A 22,207-nucleotide genomic window follows, 5' to 3' on the forward strand; every position below is an offset into this window, starting at 1 on the left:
GGGCTTATAACTTGGCTTCTGAATGTCCTAGACAGGTTAGGTTTGTTTTAGTGTACTCCAATCAACAGCCCCTACAACCACAAAAAGGAATGGAGTCATTAGCACTTATGGTTTGTAAATGGCACCCAGAATTATGTTGCACGAAGCACAATTTCACATCATTCTGGGTCCATTTGTGTGAAAACAAGGTCCAATCAGGCTGAAACGTTACAAGAAGGTAGAATCTATTGAGTTGTAAGTGTTCTGAACGTTTCATGATGATCGCACATTCCTATAGGGGGTCAAACCATGTCCCAAAGGTCACCGGGCCTGGTGTCACTTTAAAGAAGTAGTCCAGTTACACCTTTGTGGGCTTATAACTTGGCTTCTGAATGTCCTAGAGAGGTCGGGTTTGTTTTAGTGTACTCCAATCAACAGCCCCTACAACCACAAAAAGGAATGGAGTCATTAGCACTTATGGTTTGTAAATGGCACCCAGAATTATGTTGCACAAAGCACAATTTCACATCATTCTGGGTCCATTTGTGTGAAAACAAGGTCCAATCAGGCTGAAACATTACAGGAAGTTAGAATCTATTGAGTTGTAAGTGATCTGAATGTTTCATGATGATAGCACTTTCCTAAGGGGCTCAAACCATGTCCCTAAGGTCACCGGATCTGGTGTCAATTTAAAGAAGCAGTCCAGTTACACATTTGTGGGCTTATAACTTGGCTTCTGAATGTCCTAGAGAGATCAGGTTTGTTTTAGTATACTCCAATCAACAGCCCCTACAATCACAAAAAGGAATGGAGTCATTAGCACTTATGGTTTGTAAATGGGACCCAGAATTATGTTGCACGAAGCACAATTCCACATCATTCTGGGTTCATTTGTGTGAAAACAAGGTCCAATCAGGCTGAAACGTTACAGGAAGGTAGAATCTATTGAGTTGTAAGTGATCTGAACGTTTCATGATGATAGCACTTTCGTAAGGGGGTCAAACCATGTCCCAAAGGTCACCGGATCTGGTGTCAATTTAAAGAAATAGTCCAGTTACACATTAGTGGGCTTATAACTTGGCTTCTGAATGTCCTAGAGAGATCAGGTTTGTTTTAGTGTACTCCAATCAAAAGCCCCTACAACCACAAAAAGGAATGGAGTCATTAGCACTTATTGTTTGTAAATGGCACCCAGAATTATGTTGCACGAAGCACAATTTCACATCATTCTGGGTCCATTTGTGTGAAAACAAGGTCCAATCAGGCTGAAACATTACAGGAAGGTAGAATCTATTGAGTTGTAAGTGATCTGAACGTTTCATGATGATAGCACTTTCCTAAGGAGGTCAAACCATGTCCCAAAGGTCACCGGATCTGGTGTCAATTTAAAGAAGTAGTCCAGTTACACATTTGTGGGCTTATAACTTGGCTTCTGAATGTCCAAGAGAGATCAGGTTTGTTTTAGTATACTCCAATCAACAGCCCCTACAACCACAAAAAGGAATGGAGTCATTAGCACTTATGCTTTTTAAATGGCACCCAGAATTATGTTGCACGAAGCACAATTTCACATCATTCTGGGTCCATTTGTGTGAAAACAAGGTCCAATCAGGCTGAAACGTTATAGGAAGGTAGAATCTATTGAGTTGTAAGTGATTTGAACGTTTCATGATGATAGCACTTTCCTAAGGGGGTCAAACCATGTCCCAAAGGTCACCGGATCTGGTGTCAATTTAAAGAAGTAGTCCAGTTACACATTTGTGGGCTTATAACTTGGCTTCTGAATGTCCTAGAGAGATCAGGTTTTTTTTAGTGTACTCCAATCAAAAGCCCCTACAACCACAAAAAGGAATGGAGTCATTAGCACTTATGGTTTGTAAATGGCACCCAGAATTATGTTGCAAGAAGCACAATTTCACATCATTCTGGGTCCATTTGTGTGAAAACAAGGTCCAATAAGGCTGAAACGCTACAAGAAGGTAGAATCTATTGAGTTGTAAGTGATCTGAACGTTTCAAGATGATCGCACATTCCTATAGGGGGTAAAACATTGTCCCAAAGGTCACCGGGCCTGGTGTCACTTTAAAGTAGTCCAGTTACACCTTTGTGGGCTTATAACTTGGCTTCTGAATGTCCTAGAGAGGTTAGGTTTGTTTTAGTGTACTCCAATCAACAGCCCCTACAACCACAAAAAGGAATGGAGTCATTAGCACTTATGGTTTGTAAATGGCACCCAGAATTATGTTGCACGAAGCACAATTTCACATCATTCTGGGTCCATTTGTGTGAAAACAAGGTCCAATCAGGCTGAAACGTTACAGGAAGGTAGAATCTATTGAGTTGTAAGTGATCTGAACGTTTCATGATGATAGCACTTTCCTAAGGGGGTCAAACCATGTCCCAAAGGTCAACGGATCTGGTGTCAATTTAAAGAAGTAGTCCAGTTACACATTTGTGGGCTTATAACTTGGCTTCTGAATGTCCTAGAGAGATCAGGTTTGTTTTAGTGTACTCCAATCAAAAGCCCCTACAACCACAAAAAGGAATGGAGTCATTAGCACTTATTGTTTGTAAATGGCACCCAGAATTATGTTGCACGAAGCACAATTTCACATCATTCTGGGTCCATTTGTGTGAAAACAAGGTCCAATCAGGCTGAAACGTTACAGGAAGGTAGAATCTATTGAGTTGAAAGTGATCTGAACGTTTCATGATGATAGCACTTTCCTAAGGAGGTCAAACCATGTCCCAAAGGTCACCGGATCTGGTGTCAATTTAAAGAAGTAGTCCAGTTACACCTTTGTGGGCTTATAACTTGGCTTCTGAATGTCCTAGAGAGGTTAGGTTTTTTTTAGTGTACTCCAATCAACAGCCCCTACAACCACAAAAAGGAATGGAGTCATTAGCACTTATAGTTTGTAAATGGCACCCAGAATTATGTTGCACGAAGCACAATTTCACATCATTCTGGGTCCATTTGTGTGAAAACAAGGTCCAATCAGGCTGAAATGTTACAAGAAGGTAGAATCTATTGAGTTGTAAGTGATCTGAACGTTTCATGATGATAGGACTTTCCTAAGGGGGTCAAACCATGTCCCAAAGGTCATCGGATCTGGTGTCAATTTAAAGAAGTAGTCCAGTTACACATTTGTGGGCTTATAACTTGGCTTCTGAATGTCCTAGAGAGATCAGGTTTGTTTTAATGTACTCCAATCAACAGCCCCTACAACCACAAAAAGGAATGGAGTCATTAGCACTTATGGTTTGTAAGTGGCACCCAGAATTATTTTGCACGAAGCACAATTTCACATCATTCTGGGTCCATTTGTGTGAAAACAAGGTCCAATCCGGCTGAAACGCTACAAGAAGGTAGAATCTATTGAGTTGTAAGTGATCTGAACGTTTCATGAAGATCGCACATTCCTATAAGGGGTCAAACCATGTCCCAAAGGTCACCGGATCTGGTGTCAATTTAAAGAAGTAGTCCAGTTACACATTTGTGGGCTTATAACTTGGCTTCTGAATGTCCTAGAGAGATCAGGTTTGTTTTAGTGTACTCCAATCAAAAGCCCCTACAACCACAAAAAGGAATGGGGTCATTAGCACTTATTGTTTGTAAATGGCACCCAGAATTATGTTGCACGAAGCACAATTTCACATCATTCTGGGTCCATTTGTGTGAAAACAAGGTCCAATCAGGCTGAAACGTTACAGGAAGGTAGAATCTATTGAGTTGTAAGTGATCTGAACGTTTCATGATGATAGCACTTTCCTAAGGAGGTCAAACCATGTCCCAAAGGTCACCGGATCTGGTGTCAATTTAAAGAAGTAGTCCAGTTACACATTTGTGGGCTTATAACTTGGCTTCTGAATGTCCAAGAGAGATCAGGTTTGTTTTAGTATACTCCAATCAACAGCCCCTACAACCACAAAAAGGAATGGAGTCATTAGCACTTATGCTTTTTAAATGGCACCCAGAATTATGTTGCACGAAGCACAATTTCACATCATTCTGGGTTCATTTGTGTGAAAACAAGGTCCAATCAGGCTGAAACGTTACAGGAAGGTAGAATCTATTGAGTTGTAAGTGATTTGAACGTTTCATGATGATAGCACTTTCCTAAGGGGGTCAAACCATGTCCCAAAGGTCACCGGATCTGGTGTCAATTTAAAGAAGTAGTCCAGTTACACATTTGTGGGCTAATAACTTGGCTTCTGAATGTCCTAGAGAGATCAGGTTTGTTTTAGTGTACTCCATTCAAAAGCCCCTACAACCACAAAAAGGAATGGAGTCATTAGCACTTATGGTTTGTAAATGGCACCCAGAATTATGTTGCACGAAGCACAATTTCACATCATTCTGGGTTCATTTGTGTGAAAACAAGGTCCAATCAGGCTGAAACGTTACAGGAAGGTAGAATCTATTGAGTTGCAAGTGATCTGAACGTTTCATGGTGATAGCACTTTCCTAAGGGGGTCAAACCATGTCCCAAAGGTCACCGGATCTGGTGTCAATTTAAAGAAGTAGTCCAGTTACACATCTGTGGGCTTATAACTTGGCTTCTGAATGTCCTAGAGAGATCAGGTTTGTTTTAGTTTACTCCAACCAACAGCCCCTACAACCACAAAAAGGAATGGAGTCATTAGCACTTATGGTTTTTAAATGGCACCCAGAATTATGTTGCACGAAGCACAATTTCACATCATTCTGGGTTCATTTGTGTGAAAACAAGGTCCAATCAGGCTGAAACGTTACAGGAAGGTAGAATCTATTGAGTTGTAAGTAATCTGAACGTTTCATGATGATAGCACTTTCGTAAGGGGGTCAAACCATGTCCCAAAGGTCACCGGATCTGGTGTCAATTTAAAGAAGTAGTCCAGTTACACATTTGTGGGCTTATAACTTGGCTTCTGAATGTCCTAGAGAGATCAGGTTTGTTTTAATGTACTCCAATCAACAGCCCCTACAACCACAAAAAGGAATGGAGTCATTAGCACTTATGGTTTGTAAATGGCACCCAGAATTATGTTGCACGAAGCACAATTTCACTTCATTCTGGGTCCATTTGTGTGAAAACAAGGTCCAATCAGGCTGAAACGCTACAAGAAGGTAGAATCTATTGAGTTGTAAGTGATCTGAACGTTTCAAGATGATCGTACATTCCTATAGGGGGTCAAACCATGTCCCAAAGGTCACCGGGCCTGGTGTAACTTTAAAGAAGTAGTCCAGTTACATCTTTGTGGGCTTATAACTTGGCTTCTGAATGTCCTAGACAGGTTAGGTTTGTTTTAGTGTACTCCAATCAACAGCCCCTACAACCACAAAAAGGAATGGAGTCATTAGCACTTATGGTTTGTAAATGGCACCCAGAATTATGTTGCACGAAGCACAATTTCACATCATTCTGGGTTCATTTGTGTGAAAACAAGGTCCAATCAGGCTGAAACGTTACAAGAAGGTAGAATCTATTGAGTTGTAAGTGATCTGAACGTTTCATGATGATCGCACATTCCTATAGGGGGTCAAACCATGTCCCAAAGGTCACCGGGCCTGGTGTCACTTTAAAGAATTAGTCCAGTTACACATTTGTGGGCTTATAACTTGGCTTCTGAATGTCCTAGAGAGATCAGGTTTGTTTTAGTGTACTCCAATCAAAAGCCCCTACAACCACAAAAAGGAATGGAGTCATTAGCACTTATGGTTTGTAAATGGCACCCAGAATTATGTTGCATGAAGCACAATTTCACATCATTCTGGGTCCATTTGTGTGAAAACAAGGTCCAATCAGGCTGAAACGTTACAAGAAGGTAGAATCTATTGAGTTGTAAGTGATCTGAACGTTTCATGATGATCGCACAATCCTATAGGGGGTCAAACCATGTCCCAAAGGTCACCGGGCCTGGTGTCACTTTAAAGAAGTAGTCCAGTTACACCTTTGTGGGCTTATAACTTGGCTTCTGAATGTCCTAGAGAGGTCAGGTTTGTTTTAGTGTACTCCAATCAACAGCCCCTACAACCACAAAAAGGAATGGAGTCATTAGCACTTATGGTTTGTAAATGGCACCCACAATTTCACATCATTCTGGGTTCATTTGTGTGAAAACAAGGTCCAATCAGGCTGAAACGTTACAGGAAGGTAGAATCTATTGAGTTGTAAGTGATCTGAACGTTTCATGATGATAGCACTTTCCTAAGGAGGTCAAACCATATCCCAAAGGTCACCGGATCTGGTGACAATTTAAAGAAGTAGTCCAGTTACACATTTGTGGGCTTATAACTTGGCTTCTGAATGTCCAAGAGAGATCAGGTTTGTTTTAGTATACTCCAATCAACAGCCCCTACAACAACAAAAAGGAATGGAGTCATTAGCACTTATGCTTTTTAAATGGCACCCAGAATTATGTTGCACGAAGCACAATTTCACATCATTCTGGGTTCATTTGTGTGAAAACAAGGTCCAATCAGGCTGAAACGTTACAGGAAGGTAGAATCTATTGAGTTGTAAGTGATTTGAACGTTTCATGATGATAGCACTTTCCTAAGGGGGTCAAACCATGTCCCAAAGGTCACCGGATCTGGTGTCAATTTAAAGAAGTAGTCCAGTTACACATTTGTGGGCTTATAACTTGGCTTCTGAATGTCCTAGAGAGATCAGGTTTGTTTTAGTGTACTCCAATCAAAAGCCCCTACAACCACAAAAAGGAATGGAGTCATTAGCACTTATGGTTTGTAAATGGCACCCAGAATTATGTTGCACGAAGCACAATTTCACATCTTTCTGGGTCCATTTGTGTGAAAACAAGGTCCAATAAGGCTGAAACGCTACAAGAAGGTAGAATCTATTGAGTTGTAAGTGATCTGAACGTTTCAAGATGATCGCACATTCCTATAGGGGGTAAAACATTGTCCCAAAGGTCACCGGGCCTGGTGTCACTTTAAAGAAGTAGTCCAGTTACACCTTTGTGGGCGTATAACTTGGCTTCTGAATGTCCTAGAGAGGTTAGGTTTGTTTTAGTGTACTCCAATCAACAGCCCCTACAACCACAAAAAGGAATGGAGTCATTAGCACTTATGGTTTGTAAATGGCACCCAGAATTATGTTGCACGAAGCACAATTTCACATCATTCTGGGTCCATTTGTGTGAAAACAAGGTCCAATCAGGTTGAAACGTTACAGGAAGGTAGAATCTATTGAGTTGTAAGTGATCTGAACGTTTCATGATGATAGCACTTTCCTAAGGGGGTCAAACCATGTCCCAAAGGTCATCGGATCTGGTGTCAATTTAAAGAAGTAGTCCAGTTACACATTTGTGGGCTTATAACTTGGCTTCTGAATGTCCTAGAGAGATCAGGTTTGTTTTAATGTACTCCAATCAACAGCCCCTACAACCACAAAAAGGAATGGAGTCATTAGCACTTATGGTTTGTAAGTGGCACCCAGAATTATGTTGCACGAAGCACAATTTCACATCATTCTGGGTCCATTTGTGTGAAAACAAGGTCCAATCAGGTTGAAACGTTACAAGAAGGTAGAATCTATTGAGTTGTAAGTGATCTGAACGTTTCATGATGATTGCACATTCCTATAGGGGGTCAAACCATGTCCCAAAGGTCACCGGGCCTGGTGTCACTTTAAAGAAGTAGTCCAGTTACACCTTTGTGGGCTTATAACTTGGCTTCTGAATGTCCTAGAGAGGTCAGGTTTGTTTTAGTGTACTCCAATCAACCGCCCCTACAACCACAAAAAGGAATGGAGTCATTAGCACTTATGGTTTGTAAATGGCACCCAGAATTATGTTGCACGAAGCACAATTTCACATCATTCTGGGTCCATTTGTGTGAAAACAAGGTCCAATCAGGCTGAAACATTACAGGAAGGTAGAATCTATTGAGTTGTAAGTGATCTGAACGTTTCATGATGATCGCACAATCCTATAGGGGGTCAAACCATGTCCCAAAGGTCACCGGGCCTGGTGTCACTTTAAAGAAGTAGTCCAGTTACACATTTGTGGGCTTATAACTTGGCTTCTGAATGTCCAAGAGAGATCAGGTTTGTTTTAGTATACTCCAATCAACAGCCCCTACAACCACAAAAAGGAATGGAGTCATTAGCACTTATGCTTTTTAAATGGCACCCTGAATTATGTTGCACGAAGCACAATTTCACATCATTCTGGGTTCATTTGTGTGAAAACAAGGTCCAATCAGGCTGAAACGTTACAGGAAGGTAGAATCTATTGAGTTGTAAGTGATTTGAACGTTTCATGATGATAGCACTTTCCTAAGGGGGTCAAACCATGTCCCAAAGGTCACCGGATCTGGTGTCAATTTAAAGTAGTCCAGTTACACATTTGTGGGCTTATAACTTGGCTTCTGAATGTCCTAGAGAGATGAGGTTTGTTTTAGTTTACTCCAACCAACAGCCCCTACAACCACAAAAAGGAATGGAGTCATTAGCACTTATGGTTTTTAAATGGCACCCAGAATTATGTTGCACGAAGCACAATTTCACATCATTCTGGGTTCATTTGTGTGAAAACAAGGTCCAATCAGGCTGAAACGTTACAGGAAGGTAGAATCTATTGAGTTGTAAGTAATCTGAACGTTTCATGATGATAGCACTTTCGTAAGGGGGTCAAACCATGTCCCAAAGGTCACCGTATCTGGTGTCAATTTAAAGAAGTAGTCCAGTTACACATTTGTGGGCTTATAACTTGGCTTCTGAATGTCCTAGAGAGATCAGGTTTGTTTTAATGTACTCCAATCAACAGCCCCTACAACCACAAAAAGGAATGGAGTCATTAGCACTTATGGTTTGTAAATGGCACCCAGAATTATGTTGCACGAAGCACAATTTCACTTCATTCTGGGTCCATTTGTGTGAAAACAAGGTCCAATCAGGCTGAAACGCTACAAGAAGGTAGAATCTATTGAGTTGTAAGTGATCTGAACGTTTCAAGATGATCGTACATTCCTATAGGGGGTCAAACGATGTCCCAAAGGTCACCGGGCCTGGTGTCACTTTAAAGAAGTAGTCCAGTTACATCTTTGTGGGCTTATAACTTGGCTTCTGAATGTCCTAGACAGGTTAGGTTTGTTTTAGTGTACTCCAATCAACAGCCCCTACAACCACAAAAAGGAATGGAGTCATTAGCACTTATGGTTTGTAAATGGCACCCAGAATTATGTTGCACGAAGCACAATTTCACATCATTCTGGGTTCATTTGTGTGAAAACAAGGTCCAATCAGGCTGAAACGTTACAAGAAGGTAGAATCTATTGAGTTGTAAGTGATCTGAACGTTTCATGATGATCACACATTCCTATAGGGGGTCAAACCATGTCCCAAAGGTCACCGGGCCTGGTGTCACTTTAAAGAATTAGTCCAGTTACACATTTGTGGGCTTATAACTTGGCTTCTGAATGTCCTAGAGAGATCAGGTTTGTTTTAGTGTACTCCAATCAAAAGCCCCTACAACCACAAAAAGGAATGGAGTCATTAGCACTTATGGTTTGTAAATGGCACCCAGAATTATGTTGCATGAAGCACAATTTCACATCATTCTGGGTCCATTTGTGTGAAAACAAGGTCCAATCAGGCTGAAACGTTACAGGAAGGTAGAATCTATTGAGTTGTAAGTGATCTGAACGTTTCATGATGATAGCACTTTCCTAAGGGGTCAAACCATGTCCCAAAGGTCATCGGATCTGGTGTCAATTTAAAAAAGTAGTCCAGTTACACATTTGTGGGCTTATAACTTGGCTTCTGAATGTCCTAGAGAGATCAGGTTTGTTTTAATGTACTCCAATCAACAGCCCCTACAACCACAAAAAGGAATGGAGTCATTAGCACTTATGGTTTGTAAGTGGCACCCAGAATTATGTTGCACGAAGCACAATTTCACATCATTCTGGGTCCATTTGTGTGAAAACAAGGTCCAATCAGGTTGAAACGTTACAAGAAGGTAGAATCTATTGAGTTGTAAGTGATCTGAACGTTTCATGATGATTGCACATTCCTATAGGGGGTCAAACCATGTCCCAAAGGTCACCGGGCCTGGTGTCACTTTAAAGAAGTAGTCCAGTTACACCTTTGTGGGCTTATAACTTGGCTTCTGAATGTCCTAGAGAGGTCAGGTTTGTTTTATTGTACTCCAATCAACCGCCCCTACAACCACAAAAAGGAATGGAGTCATTAGCACTTATGGTTTGTAAATGGCACCCAGAATTATGTTGCACGAAGCACAATTTCACATCATTCTGGGTCCATTTGTGTGAAAACAAGGTCCAATCAGGCTGAAACATTACAGGAAGGTAGAATCTATTGAGTTGTAAGTGATCTGAATGTTTCATGATGATAGTGCTTTCCTAAGGGGCTCAAACCATGTCCCAAAGGTCACCGGATCTGGTGTCAATTTAAAGAAGTAGTCCAGTTACACATTTGTGGGCTTATAACTTGGCTTCTGAATGTCCTAGAGAGATCAGGTTTGTTTTAGTATACTCCAATCAACATCCCCTACAATCACAAAGAGGAATGGAGTCATTAGCACTTATGGTTTGTAAATGGCACCCAGAATTATGTTGCACGAAGCACAATTTCACATCATTCTGGGTTCATTTGTGTGAAAACAAGGTCCAATCAGGCTGAAACGTTACAGGAAGGTAGAATCTATTGAGTTGTAAGTGATCTGAACGTTTCATGATGATAGCACTTTCCAAAGGAGGTCAAACCATGTCCCAAAGGTCACCGGATCTGGTGTCAATTTAAAGAAGTAGTCCAGTTACACATTTGTGGGCTTATAACTTGGCTTCTGAATGTCCAAGAGAGATCAGGTTTGTTTTAGTATACTCCAATCAACAGCCCCTACAACCACAAAAAGGAATGGAGTCATTAGCACTTATGCTTTTTAAATGGCACCCAGAATTATGTTGCACGAAGCACAATTTCACATCATTCTGGGTTCATTTGTGTGAAAACAAGGTCCAATCAGGCTGAAACGTTACAGGAAGGTAGAATCTATTGAGTTGTAAGTGATTTGAACGTTTCATGATGATAGCACTTTCCTAAGGGGGTCAAACCATGTCCCAAAGGTCATCGGATCTGGAGTCAATTTAAAGAAGTAGTCCAGTTACACATTTGTGGGCTTATAACTTGGCTTCTGAATGTCCTAGAGAGATCAGGTTTGTTTTAATGTACTCCAATCAACAGCCCCTACAACCACAAAAAGGAATGGAGTCATTAGCACTTATGGTTTGTAAGTGGCACCCAGAATTATATTGCACGGAGCACAATTTCACATCATTCTGGGTCCATTTGTGTGAAAACAAGGTCCAATCCGGCTGAAACGCTACAAGAAGGTAGAATCTATTGAGTTGTAAGTGATCTGAACGTTTCAAGATGATCGCACATTCCTATAGGGGGTCAAACCATGTCCCAAAGGTCACCGGGCCAAGTGTCACTTTAAAGAAGTAGTCCAGTTACACCTTTGTGGGCTTATAACTTGGCTTCTGAATGTCCTAGAGAGGTTAGGTTTGTTTTAGTGTACTCCAATCAACAGCCCCTACAACCACAAAAAGGAATGGAGTCATTAGCACTTATGGTTTGTAAATGGCACCCAGAATTATGTTGCACGAAGCACAATTTCACATCATTCTGGGTCCATTTGTGTGAAAACAAGGTCCAATCAGGCTGAAACGTTACAAGAAGGTAGAATCTATTGAGTTGTAAGTGATCTGAACGTTTCATGATGATCGCACATTCCTATAAGGGGTCAAACCATGTCCCAAAGGTCACCGGATCTGGTGTCAATTTAAAGAAGTAGTCCAGTTACACATTTGTGGGCTTATAACTTGGCAGCTGAATGTCCTAGAGAGATCAGGTTCTTTTTAGTGTACTCCAATCAAAAGCCCCTACAACCACAAAAAGGAATGGAGTAATTAGAACTTATTGTTTGTAAATGGCACCCAGAATTATGTTGCACGAAGCACAATTTCACATCATTCTGGGTCCATTTGTGTGAAAACGAGGTCCAATCAGGCTGAAACGTTACAGGAAGGTAGAATCTATTGAGTTGTAAGTGATCTGAACGTTTCATGATGATAGCACTTTCCTAAGGAGGTCAAACCATGTCCCAAAGGTCACCGGATCTGGTGTCAATTTAAAGAAGCAGTCCAGTTACACATTTGTGGGCTTATAACTTGGCTTCTGAATGTCCTAGAGGGATCAGGTTTGTTTTAGTGTACTCCAATCAAAAGCCCCTACAACCACAAAAAGGAATGGAGTCATTAGCACTTATGGTTTGTAAATGGCACCCAGAATTATGTTGCATGAAGCACAATTTCACATCATTCTGGGTCCATTTGTGTGAAAACAAGGTCCAATCAGGCTGAAACGTTACAAGAAGGTAGAATCTATTGAGTTGTAAGTGATCTGAACGTTTCATGATGATCGCACAATCCTATAGGGGGTCAAACCATGTCCCAAAGGTCACCGGGCCTGGTGTCACTTTAAAGAAGTAGTCCAGTTACACCTTTGTGGGCTTATAACTTGGCTTCTGAATGTCCTAGAGAGGTCAGGTTTGTTTTAGTGTACTCCAATCAACAGCCCCTACAACCACAAAAAGGAATGGAGTCATTAGCACTTATGGTTTGTAAATGGCACCCAGAATTATTTTGCACGAAGCACAATTTCACATCATTCTGGGTTCATTTGTGTGAAAACAAGGTCCAATCAGGCTGAAACGTTACAGGAAGGTAGAATCTATTGAGTTGTAAGTGATCTGAACGTTTCATGATGATAGCACTTTCCTAAGGAGGTCAAACCATATCCCAAAGGTCACCGGATCTGGTGTCAATTTAAAGAAGTAGTCCAGTTATACATTTGTGGGCTTATAACTTGGCTTCTGAATGTCCAAGAGAGATCAGGTTTGTTTTAGTATACTCCAATCAACAGCCCCTACAACAACAAAAAGGAATGGAGTCATTAGCACTTATGCTTTTTAAATGGCACCCAGAATTATGTTGCACGAAGCACAATTTCACATCATTCTGGGTTCATTTGTGTGAAAACAAGGTCCAATCAGGCTGAAACGTTACAGGAAGGTAGAATCTATTGAGTTGTAAGTGATTTGAACGTTTCATGATGATAGCACTTTCCTAAGGGGGTCAAACCATGTCCCAAAGGTCACCGGATCAGGTGTCAATTTAAAGTAGTCCAGTTACACATTTGTGGGCTTATAACTTGGCTTCTGAATGTCCTAGAGAGATGAGGTTTGTTTTAGTTTACTCCAACCAACAGCCCCTACAACCACAAAAAGGAATGGAGTCATTAGCACTTATGGTTTTTAAATGGCACCCAGAATTATGTTGCACGAAGCACAATTTCACATCATTCTGGGTTCATTTGTGTGAAAACAAGGTCCAATCAGGCTGAAACGTTACAGGAAGGTAGAATCTATTGAGTTGTAAGTAATCTGAACGTTTCATGATGATAGCACTTTCGTAAGGGGGTCAAACCATGTCCCAAAGGTCACCGGATCTGGTGTCAATTTAAAGAAGTAGTCCAGTTACACATTTGTGGGCTTATAACTTGGCTTCTGAATGTCCTAGAGAGATCAGGTTTGTTTTAATGTACTCCAATCAACAGCCCCTACAACCACAAAAAGGAATGGAGTCATTAGCACTTATGGTTTGTAAATGGCACCCAGAATTATGTTGCACGAAGCACAATTTCACTTCATTCTGGGTCCATTTGTGTGAAAACAAGGTCCAATCAGGCTGAAACGCTACAAGAAGGTAGAATCTATTGAGTTGTAAGTGATCTGAACGTTTCAAGATGATCGTACATTCCTATAGGGGGTCAAACGATGTCCCAAAGGTCACCGGGCCTGGTGTCACTTTAAAGAAGTAGTCCAGTTACATCTTTGTGGGCTTATAACTTGGCTTCTGAATGTCCTAGACAGGTTAGGTTTGTTTTAGTGTACTCCAATCAACAGCCCCTACAACCACAAAAAGGAATGGAGTCATTAGCACTTATGGTTTGTAAATGGCACCCAGAATTATGTTGCACGAAGCACATTTTCACATCATTCTGGGTTCATTTGTGTGAAAACAAGGTCCAATCAGGCTGAAACGTTACAAGAAGGTAGAATCTATTGAGTTGTAAGTGATCTGAACGTTTCATGATGATCACACATTCCTATAGGGGGTCAAACCATGTCCCAAAGGTCACCGGGCCTGGTGTCACTTTAAAGAATTAGTCCAGTTACACATTTGTGGGCTTATAACTTGGCTTCTGAATGTCCTAGAGAGATCAGGTTTGTTTTAGTGTACTCCAATCAAAAGCCCCTACAACCACAAAAAGGAATGGAGTCATTAGCACTTATGGTTTGTAAATGGCACCCAGAATTATGTTGCATGAAGCACAATTTCACATCATTCTGGGTCCATTTGTGTGAAAACAAGGTCCAATCAGGCTGAAACGTTACAAGAAGGTAGAATCTATTGAGTTGTAAGTGATCTGAACGTTTCATGATGATCGCACAATCCTATAGGGGGTCAAACCATGTCCCAAAGGTCACCGGGCCTGGTGTCACTTTAAAGAAGTAGTCCAGTTACACCTTTGTGGGCTTATAACTTGGCTTCTGAATGTCCTAGAGAGGTCAGGTTTGTTTTAGTGTACTCCAATCAACAGCCCCTACAACCACAAAAAGGAATGGAGTCATTAGCACTTATGGTTTGTAAATGGCACCCAGAATTATTTTGCACGAAGCACAATTTCACATCATTCTGGGTTCATTTGTGTGAAAACAAGGTCCAATCAGGCTGAAACGTTACAGGAAGGTAGAATCTATTGAGTTGTAAGTGATCTGAACGTTTAATGATGATAGCACTTTCCTAAGGAGGTCAAACCATATCCCAAAGGTCACCGGATCTGGTGTCAATTTAAAGAAGTAGTCCAGTTACACATTTGTGGGCTTATAACTTGGCTTCTGAATGTCCAAGAGAGATCAGGTTTGTTTTAGTATACTCCAATCAACAGCCCCTACAACAACAAAAAGGAATGGAGTCATTAGCACTTATGCTTTTTAAATGGCACCCAGAATTATGTTGCACGAAGCACAATTTCACATCATTCTGGGTTCATTTGTGTGAAAACAAGGTCCAATCAGGCTGAAACGTTACAGGAAGGTAGAATCTATTGAGTTGTAAGTGATTTGAACGTTTCATGATGATAGCACTTTCCTAAGGGGGTCAAACCATGTCCCAAAGGTCACCGGATCTGGTGTCAATTTAAAGAAGTAGTCCAGTTACACATTTGTGGGCTTATAACTTGGCTTCTGAATGTCCTAGAGAGATCAGGTTTGTTTTAGTGTACTCCAATCAAAAGCCCCTACAACCACAAAAAGGAATGGAGTCATTAGCACTTATGGTTTGTAAATGGCACCCAGAATTATGTTGCACGAAGCACAATTTCACATCATTCTGGGTCCATTTGTGTGAAAACAAGGTCCAATAAGGCTGAAACGCTACAAGAAGGTAGAATCTATTGAGTTGTAAGTGATCTGAACGTTTCAAGATGATCGCACATTCCTATAGGGGGTAAAACATTGTCCCAAAGGTCACCGGGCCTGGTGTCACTTTAAAGAAGTAGTCCAGTTACACCTTTGTGGGCGTATAACTTGGCTTCTGAATGTCCTAGAGAGGTTAGGTTTGTTTTAGTGTACTCCAATCAACAGCCCCTACAACCACAAAAAGGAATGGAGTCATTAGCACTTATGGTTTGTAAATGGCACCCAGAATTATGTTGCACGAAGCACAATTTCACATCATTCTGGGTCCATTTGTGTGAAAACAAGGTCCAATCAGGCTGAAACGTTACAGGAAGGTAGAATCTATTGAGTTGTAAGTGATCTGAACGTTTCATGATGATAGCACTTTCCTAAGGGGGTCAAACCATGTCCCAAAGGTCATCGGATCTGGTGTCAATTTAAAAAAGTAGTCCAGTTACACATTTGTGGGCTTATAACTTGGCTTCTGAATGTCCTAGAGAGATCAGGTTTGTTTTAATGTACTCCAATCAACAGCCCCTACAACCACAAAAAGGAATGGAGTCATTAGCACTTATGGTTTGTAAGTGGCACCCAGAATTATGTTGCACGAAGCACAATTTCACATCATTCTGGGTCCATTTGTGTGAAAACAAGGTCCAATCAGGTTGAAACGTTACAAGAAGGTAGAATCTATTGAGTTGTAAGTGATCTGAACGTTTCATGATGATTGCACATTCCTATAGGGGGTCAAACCATGTCCCAAAGGTCACCGGGCCTGGTGTCACTTTAAAGAAGTAGTCCAGTTACACCTTTGTGGGCTTATAACTTGGCTTCTGAATGTCCTAGAGAGGTCAGGTTTGTTTTAGTGTACTCCAATCAACCGCCCCTACAACCACAAAAAGGAATGGAGTCATTAGCACTTATGGTTTGTAAATGGCACCCAGAATTATGTTGCACGAAGCACAATTTCACATCATTCTGGGTCCATTTGTGTGAAAACAAGGTCCAATCAGGCTGAAACATTACAGGAAGGTAGAATCTATTGAGTTGTAAGTGATCTGAATGTTTCATGATGATAGTGCTTTCCTAAGGGGCTCAAACCATGTCCCAAAGGTCAACGGATCTGGTGTCAATTTAAAGAAGTAGTCCAGTTACACATTTGTGGGCTTATAACTTGGCTTCTGAATGTCCTAGAGAGATCAGGTTTGTTTTAGTATACTCCAATCAACATCCCCTACAATCACAAAGAGGAATGGAGTCATTAGCACTTATGGTTTGTAAATGGCACCCAGAATTATGTTGCACGAAGCACAATTTCACATCATTCTGGGTTCATTTGTGTGAAAACAAGGTCCAATCAGGCTGAAACGTTACAGGAAGGTAGAATCTATTGAGTTGTAAGTGATCTGAACGTTTCATGATGATAGCACTTTCCAAAGGAGGTCAAACCATGTCCCAAAGGTCACCGGATCTGGTGTCAATTTAAAGAAGTAGTCCAGTTACACATTTGTGGGCTTATAACTTGGCTTCTGAATGTCCAAGAGAGATCAGGTTTGTTTTAGTATACTCCAATCAACAGCCCCTACAACCACAAAAAGGAATGGAGTCATTAGCACTTATGGTTTGTAAATGGCACCCAGAATTATGTTGCACGAAGCTCAATTTCACATCATTCTGGGTCCATTTGTGTGAAAACAAGGTCCAATCAGGCTGAAACATTACAGGAAGGTAGAATCTATTAAGTTGTAAGTGATCTGAACGTTTCATGATGATAGCACTTCCCTAAGGGGGTCAAACCATGTCCCAAAGGTCACCGGATCTGGTGTCTAAAGAAGTAGTCCAGTTACACATTTGTGGGCTTATAACTTGGCTTCTGAATGCCCTAGAGAGATCAGGTTTGTTTTAGTATACTCCAATCAACAGCCCCTACAACCACAAAAAGGAATGGAGTCATTAGCACTTATGGTTTTTAAATGGCACCCAGAATTATGTTGCACGAAGCACAATTTCACATCATTCTGGGTTCATTTGTGTGAAAACAAGGTCCAATCAGGCTGAAACGTTACAGGAAGGTAGAATCTATTGAGTTGTAAGTGATCTGAACGTTTAATGATGATAGCACTTTCCTAAGGAGGTCAAACCATATCCCAAAGGTCACCGGATCTGGTGTCAATTTAAAGAAGTAGTCCAGTTACACATTTGTGGGCTTATAACTTGGCTTCTGAATGTCCAAGAGAGATCAGGTTTGTTTTAGTATACTCCAATCAACAGCCCCTACAACAACAAAAAGGAATGGAGTCATTAGCACTTATGCTTTTTAAATGGCACCCAGAATTATGTTGCACGAAGCACAATTTCACATCATTCTGGGTTCATTTGTGTGAAAACAAGGTCCAATCAGGCTGAAACGTTACAGGAAGGTAGAATCTATTGAGTTGTAAGTGATTTGAACGTTTCATGATGATAGCACTTTCCTAAGGGGGTCAAACCATGTCCCAAAGGTCACCGGATCTGGTGTCAATTTAAAGAAGTAGTCCAGTTACACATTTGTGGGCTTATAACTTGGCTTCTGAATGTCCTAGAGAGATCAGGTTTGTTTTAGTGTACTCCAATCAAAAGCCCCTACAACCACAAAAAGGAATGGAGTCATTAGCACTTATGGTTTGTAAATGGCACCCAGAATTATGTTGCACGAAGCACAATTTCACATCATTCTGGGTCCATTTGTGTGAAAACAAGGTCCAATAAGGCTGAAACGCTACAAGAAGGTAGAATCTATTGAGTTGTAAGTGATCTGAACGTTTCAAGATGATCGCACATTCCTATAGGGGGTAAAACATTGTCCCAAAGGTCACCGGGCCTGGTGTCACTTTAAAGAAGTAGTCCAGTTACACCTTTGTGGGCGTATAACTTGGCTTCTGAATGTCCTAGAGAGGTTAGGTTTGTTTTAGTGTACTCCAATCAACAGCCCCTACAACCACAAAAAGGAATGGAGTCATTAGCACTTATGGTTTGTAAATGGCACCCAGAATTATGTTGCACGAAGCACAATTTCACATCATTCTGGGTCCATTTGTGTGAAAACAAGGTCCAATCAGGCTGAAACGTTACAGGAAGGTAGAATCTATTGAGTTGTAAGTGATCTGAACGTTTCATGATGATAGCACTTTCCTAAGGGGGTCAAACCATGTCCCAAAGGTCATCGGATCTGGTGTCAATTTAAAAAAGTAGTCCAGTTACACATTTGTGGGCTTATAACTTGGCTTCTGAATGTCCTAGAGAGATCAGGTTTGTTTTAATGTACTCCAATCAACAGCCCCTACAACCACAAAAAGGAATGGAGTCATTAGCACTTATGGTTTGTAAGTGGCACCCAGAATTATGTTGCACGAAGCACAATTTCACATCATTCTGGGTCCATTTGTGTGAAAACAAGGTCCAATCAGGTTGAAACGTTACAAGAAGGTAGAATCTATTGAGTTGTAAGTGATCTGAACGTTTCATGATGATTGCACATTCCTATAGGGGGTCAAACCATGTCCCAAAGGTCACCGGGCCTGGTGTCACTTTAAAGAAGTAGTCCAGTTACACCTTTGTGGGCTTATAACTTGGCTTCTGAATGTCCTAGAGAGGTCAGGTTTGTTTTAGTGTACTCCAATCAACCGCCCCTACAACCACAAAAAGGAATGGAGTCATTAGCACTTATGGTTTGTAAATGGCACCCAGAATTATGTTGCACGAAGCACAATTTCACATCATTCTGGGTCCATTTGTGTGAAAACAAGGTCCAATCAGGCTGAAACATTACAGGAAGGTAGAATCTATTGAGTTGTAAGTGATCTGAATGTTTCATGATGATAGTGCTTTCCTAAGGGGCTCAAACCATGTCCCAAAGGTCACCGGATCTGGTGTCAATTTAAAGAAGTAGTCCAGTTACACATTTGTGGGCTTATAACTTGGCTTCTGAATGTCCTAGAGAGATCAGGTTTGTTTTAGTATACTCCAATCAACATCCCCTACAATCACAAAGAGGAATGGAGTCATTAGCACTTATGGTTTGTAAATGGCACCCAGAATTATGTTGCACGAAGCACAATTTCACATCATTCTGGGTTCATTTGTGTGAAAACAAGGTCCAATCAGGCTGAAACGTTACAGGAAGGTAGAATCTATTGAGTTGTAAGTGATCTGAACGTTTCATGATGATAGCACTTTCCAAAGGAGGTCAAACCATGTCCCAAAGGTCACCGGATCTGGTGTCAATTTAAAGAAGTAGTCCAGTTACACATTTGTGGGCTTATAACTTGGCTTCTGAATGTCCAAGAGAGATCAGGTTTGTTTTAGTATACTCCAATCAACAGCCCCTACAACCACAAAAAGGAATGGAGTCATTAGCACTTATGCTTTTTAAATGGCACCCAGAATTATGTTGCACGAAGCACAATTTCACATCATTCTGGGTTCATTTGTGTGAAAACAAGGTCCAATCAGGCTGAAACGTTACAGGAAGGTAGAATCTATTGAGTTGTAAGTGATTTGAACGTTTCATGATGATAGCACTTTCCTAAGGGGGTCAAACCATGTCCCAAAGGTCATCGGATCTGGAGTCAATTTAAAGAAGTAGTCCAGTTACACATTTGTGGGCTTATAACTTGGCTTCTGAATGTCCTAGAGAGATCAGGTTTGTTTTAATGTACTCCAATCAACAGCCCCTACAACCACAAAAAGGAATGGAGTCATTAGCACTTATGGTTTGTAAGTGGCACCCAGAATTATATTGCACGAAGCACAATTTCACATCATTCTGGGTCCATTTGTGTGAAAACAAGGTCCAATCCGGCTGAAACGCTACAAGAAGGTAGAATCTATTGAGTTGTAAGTGATCTGAACGTTTCAAGATGATCGCACATTCCTATAGGGGGTCAAACCATGTCCCAAAGGTCACCGGGCCAAGTGTCACTTTAAAGAAGTAGTCCAGTTACACCTTTGTGGGCTTATAACTTGGCTTCTGAATGTCCTAGAGAGGTTAGGTTTGTTTTAGTGTACTCCAATCAACAGCCCCTACAACCACAAAAAGGAATGGAGTCATTAGCACTTATGGTTTGTAAATGGCACCCAGAATTATGTTGCACGAAGCACAATTTCACATCATTCTGGGTCCATTTGTGTGAAAACAAGGTCCAATCAGGCTGAAACGTTACAAGAAGGTAGAATCTATTGAGTTGTAAGTGATCTGAACGTTTCATGATGATCGCACATTCCTATAAGGGGTCAAACCATGTCCCAAAGGTCACCGGATCTGGTGTCAATTTAAAGAAGTAGTCCAGTTACACATTTGTGGGCTTATAACTTGGCAGCTGAATGTCCTAGAGAGATCAGGTTCTTTTTAGTGTACTCCAATCAAAAGCCCCTACAACCACAAAAAGGAATGGAGTAATTAGAACTTATTGTTTGTAAATGGCACCCAGAATTATGTTGCACGAAGCACAATTTCACATCATTCTGGGTCCATTTGTGTGAAAACAAGGTCCAATCAGGCTGAAACGTTACAGGAAGGTAGAATCTATTGAGTTGTAAGTGATCTGAACGTTTCATGATGATAGCACTTTCCTAAGGAGGTCAAACCATGTCCCAAAGGTCACCGGATCTGGTGTCAATTTAAAGAAGCAGTCCAGTTACACATTTGTGGGCTTATAACTTGGCTTCTGAATGTCCTAGAGAGATCAGGTTTGTTTTAGTATACTCCAATCAACAGCCCCTACAATCACAAAAAGGAATGGAGTCATTAGCACTTATGGTTTGTAAATGGCACCCAGAATTATGTTGCACGAAGCAGAATTTCACATCATTCTGGGTCCATTTGTGTGAAAACAAGGTCCAATAAGGCTGAAACGCTACAAGAAGGTAGAATCTATTGAGTTGTAAGTGATCTGAACGTTTCAAGATGATCGCACATTCCTATAGGGGGTAAAACATTGTCCCAAAGGTCACCGGGCCTGGTGTCACTTTAAAGAAGTAGTCCAGTTACACCTTTGTGGGCGTATAACTTGGCTTCTGAATGTCCTAGAGAGGTTAGGTTTGTTTTAGTGTACTCCAATCAACAGCCCCTACAACCACAAAAAGGAATGGAGTCATTAGCACTTATGGTTTGTAAATGGCACCCAGAATTATGTTGCACGAAGCACAATTTCACATCATTCTGGGTCCATTTGTGTGAAAACAAGGTCCAATCAGGCTGAAACGTTACAGGAAGGTAGAATCTATTGAGTTGTAAGTGATCTGAACGTTTCATGATGATAGCACTTTCCTAAGGGGGTCAAACCATGTCCCAAAGGTCATCGGATCTGGTGTCAATTTAAAAAAGTTGTCCAGTTACACATTTGTGGGCTTATAACTTGGCTTCTGAATGTCCTAGAGAGATCAGGTTTGTTTTAATGTACTCCAATCAACAGCCCCTACAACCACAAAAAGGAATGGAGTCATTAGCACTTATGGTTTGTAAGTGGCACCCAGAATTATGTTGCACGAAGCACAATTTCACATCATTCTGGGTCCATTTGTGTGAAAACAAGGTCCAATCAGGTTGAAACGTTACAAGAAGGTAGAATCTATTGAGTTGTAAGTGATCTGAACGTTTCATGATGATTGCACATTCCTATAGGGGGTCAAACCATGT

The sequence above is a fragment of the Nothobranchius furzeri genome, chromosome 3 (assembly GCF_043380555.1).
Source record: "Nothobranchius furzeri strain GRZ-AD chromosome 3, NfurGRZ-RIMD1, whole genome shotgun sequence".
Taxonomy (NCBI): Eukaryota; Metazoa; Chordata; class Actinopteri; order Cyprinodontiformes; family Nothobranchiidae; genus Nothobranchius; species Nothobranchius furzeri.